At 58.3% G+C, this 3,944-nt stretch overlaps 1 long non-coding RNA gene across 1 annotated transcript; it reads right to left on the bottom strand.

Annotated features, from left to right (window-relative positions):
• Window positions 1-280: 280 nt before the first annotated feature.
• On the bottom strand, window positions 281-2,300 carry LOC148182941 (uncharacterized). Its single transcript, XR_015774065.1, has 3 exons — window positions 2,222-2,300; window positions 1,384-1,430; window positions 281-430 (listed from the first exon to the last, which is right to left on the bottom strand). It is a non-coding gene; the product is annotated as an uncharacterized LOC148182941 (long non-coding RNA).
• Between the last annotated feature and the right edge of the window lie 1,644 nt (window positions 2,301-3,944).

Raw genomic sequence — 3,944 nt, 5'->3', positions numbered from 1 at the left:
TGGATTGCCACAGCTGTGTCAGAAATCACAACCCAACACAGCCCCTGGGAGGAATTCATCACTTTTATTGTGGCTTCCTAAAAAAAAAAAAAAAAAAAATCTGCACTCAGTTTTTCCTCTTGCTTTGCACAGGTGAAAAATCTCCACTCAGGACAAGTGCCCTGACAGGGCTCTGCCACCAAACTGCAGCTTTATTCAGCTTGGTTTTCCAAGTGGATACAGGAAACACAGGGACAGGCAAGGCCACGTGTGTGGATTCTCCCGTGTATCCTCTGAGTCTCATTTCAGCCCCAGCTGATGACAGGCTGGGCAGAGTTTTCACAGCTATTTAATTAGTAAACATTTCCTGCAGATACTCAGCTGAGGAGAGAGGTCAGAGCAATGAGGGACAGCCCAACCCTGCATGAGACTTCAGAGAATCCACACAGACCTAAAGGAAGAAAAGGCAGCAGTGGAGAGTGTGGAATAAATCAGAGTGACAGCAGGGCTGGGGACTCTGAGGGGACTCAGGAGGGCAGGAAAGGGCAGCGTGGAGCATCCAGGGATCCGCAGCTGCACCTGCATCCGTCCGGCCACACACACAGAGCCCTTCAGTGCTCCATCTCCCCTCCGCTTCCTCCCTCTTGTCCTGCCCGTCTGGGCCCTGAATGGAGGTTTCAGGAGGAGCACAGTGCCCGGATTCTCTCTGGCCTTTCGTGGCGCATCCGGAGCTCCGCTCCAGCGGCCCCTCCGCCTCCTGCGCTGCCCGGGATGTGGCACCGCGCACATCCCCAGCGAGGGAACCTCCTCCTCCTCCTCCTCCTCCTCCTCCTCCCTCCGTGTCCCCACGGCTGTCACCATCTGCCCTGGCACTGCCCAAATTCCTGCCACGCGCGGTTCCTTCTCCCACCAGCAGCTCAGCCAAAACACCTCAGCCTCAGGTCAGCACAGCCCTGGGAGCTGTCCCCTGGGCATGTCCCCCACAGCCCTGGGAGCTGTCCCCTGGGCATGTCCCCCACAGCCCTGGGAGCTGTCCCCTGGGCATGTCCCCCACAGCCCTGGGAAGTGTCCCCTGGGCATGTCCCCCCCTCCAGCAGCCCTGCAGGGAGGGGACACCTCCCCAAAGCCCCCCCAAGGCAGCAGGATGGATTCAGAGCCGAAGGAGGAACCAGGGCCGCTCTTGCCACACTTCCAGAGGAAGGCATGACGTGAGCTGTGGCTTAATTGGTTATTAATAACTTCTTTGTTAACCAGCCAGCCCTAAGGAGGAACAGAAATTTGACTAGCCCTGTGGAGAGCTCAGTCACCCATCATTCACAATTTCTCCCCACGTTTATTTTTTCGCTCCCGGGAATCGCAGCTCCCCCCGGGTGACTCACGGCGGTGACAGCACGGTCCCCTCACCTACGCACGCGGCACAGGCTGCTGGGGTGGGGTTTTCTTTTTAATTCCTAGAAAAATAACAGATGCTCTTGTTGAGGGGGAGATTCTTGGACTCTGTTCAGGCCCCGGGCTGCGCCTGGATGTGACCAAATTCCCGGCTCCCCTCAAACGAGCCCTGTGGGAGCCTCGGAGCTCCCCTGCCCATGGGTGGTTACTCCACCAGCCGAGGCTGAGGAGCCTCTCCCCATGGCAAACACAGACAGCAAACAGCCTCCACACCCAAACCCCACACCTCCTGCCCGCCTGCTTTGGAACTTCCCGTTAAAGGAACCCTTTTCATTTGTCTCCCGTGCGAATCACGGCGGTGCCGTGACCCCCTGTGCTGACAGAACGTGGCACGGGGGTGTTTTCCAGCTTCAGGGGGCTGGGAATGGCTTCTGAGGACCCTCCAGAGCTGGCAGAGCATTCCCCACTCCCATCCATGCTGCAGCACCAGCCTATCTAGGAAACTTTAGCACGGGGACCTCGCCCTCTCCACGGCCAAGGATGAAGATTGGAGGCCAGACGCAGCTGCTCATCCCAGGAGCGGCCATCAGACATTTCCACAGCAGGATTCAGCAGAAAACATTCCTCCCACAGCTTAAAGCAGAGCCTGACCCGCATGAGGACACCCAGCAGGTCCCAGAGTTACCCCCAGGTGTGCTGGTGACCACAGCAAAGCCCCAGGACATCACAGCCATGGAGCACATGAGACCTGCTGCCAGCTGGGCACCGAGTGCCTGCTCCAGGTGGATCTGGACAGCTCCAGCCTCTCCTGGTGACAGGGAAGGAGCAGCCACCATACAGAAGGACAGCTCACCTCTTCTCCTGGTGCATCCCAGGGAACAGCAGGATCTCAGGAGTAGCTCCAAGACACAGCCACAAGGCAGAACACTCCCTCCTCAGCAGCCCAAACCCAAGAAATGCCCTCCACATCCTTTTATAGGGCCCAGGGAGGCAAATAACCTCCAGCTATGCTGGCCCTGATGATTAATTCGTTAATGGTTCACACCTCTGTAAATGATCCTGGCCTGAGCCCCCATGCCAGCCGCTGACAGTGACCTCATCCTGCAGCCCAAAACGGAGTCCTGGGAACTCCCAGGAAGCCCCCACTGTTTGTTCCCCTGAGGCTGCTCTGTTTGGGCTCTCCCTCCTCATCAAAACCGTGTTTGGCCCTTTCCCAGGAGGCCAATCCCAGCCCCATCCAAGGCTGGATCCCTCTCCAAGGGGATGACCCCATCAGTGATCCTTTCTTGTAGGTTTGGGGTTGAACTCCACACCTGAGGTTTCATGTCTTCCAGTCCTTTTCCAGGTCCATTTTTGGGACCAAAAGCAGAAAGTGAGGTCCTACCACCAGCTCCTTGCCCTCAGGCTTCTCCCATGAGAGCACAGTCCCACTTCCCAACCCACCTACACCACCAGCAAGCAGGGCCTGCTCTGATTTACCAGCCCAAAAACCCCAACACCAGCCCCAGCCTCCCATGCTGACCCTGAGGAGATGCAGCTCCACGTCTGGAGACCACCAGCACCTTCAGGAGCCTTTCACAGCCACACTGGACCCAGTGTGGCCAATTGTCCCTGGTTCTGCTCCTCCTGGAAATGTTTTCCTGCATTTGCTGTGAGGTCCAGAGGGGTCTGATCCTCTGTCCTGCAGCTACACCAGGGTGTAAATTGTAAACAGGGACACAAGTTCCTCAGTGTGGGCTGAGAAGTTGGGTTACACACAAGATCCGGCACTCAGGAGTCACTGACGCGGCCTCTGCTGGGGGGGAAAAGTGCTGAGGCTGAGATCCCGTCTGGGGGCCCTGACGTGGCCTTTTCTAGCCCAGGATGTCACCTCCTCTCTGCACGGGGCCTCAGTGGGGCTCCTGCTTCCTCCAGAGGCATCTGGATCCCCATCCCAGCTAGAGCCTGGATCCTGCAGGATTGATCCACATTCCCATCCCAGCTAGAGCCTGGATCCTGCAGGATTGATCCACATTCCCCATCCCAGGCAGGAGCCTGGATCCTGCAGGATTGATCCACATTCCCCATCCCAGGCAGGAGCCTGGATCCTGCAGGATTGATCCACATTCCCCATCCCAGGCAGGAGCCTGGATCCTGCAGGATTGATCCACATTCCCCATCCCAGGCAGGAGCCTGGATCCTGCAGGATTGATCCACATTCCCATCCCAGTTAGAGCCTGGATCCTGCAGGATTGATCCACATTCCCATCCCAGTTAGAGCCTGGATCCTGCAGGATTGATCCACATTCCCCATCCCAGGCAGGAGCCTGGATCCCGGCTGTGCTGCATTCCCAGCTCCCAATGCCGTCCCTGGGAGCAAAGCCCTGGCTCTGCACGGAGCCAGCTCGCCTTGCCCAGCCCTGCACCAGCCAGGCCCAGCTCAAAGCCCCTCGGGGGGCAAAGCCAGGCTTGAGACACCCCCTCCCCTCCCATGGGCAGAGCGAGGGGTCACTGAGGTCCTCAAGGGGCCGCAGAGGAGCCCGGAGCGGTGCCCAAAGCTCCCCAGGCTGCAGAGGAAGGGGAAAAAGCACCCCTCC

The sequence above is a fragment of the Pseudopodoces humilis genome, chromosome 18 (assembly GCF_049639895.1).
Source record: "Pseudopodoces humilis isolate 2021_Gansu_Grassland_sample_001 chromosome 18, ASM4963989v1, whole genome shotgun sequence".
In the NCBI taxonomy this organism is placed as follows: Eukaryota; Metazoa; Chordata; class Aves; order Passeriformes; family Paridae; genus Pseudopodoces; species Pseudopodoces humilis.
The sequence above is the reverse complement of the archived record's forward strand: the minus strand, read 5'-3'. Positions and strand labels throughout refer to the sequence as shown.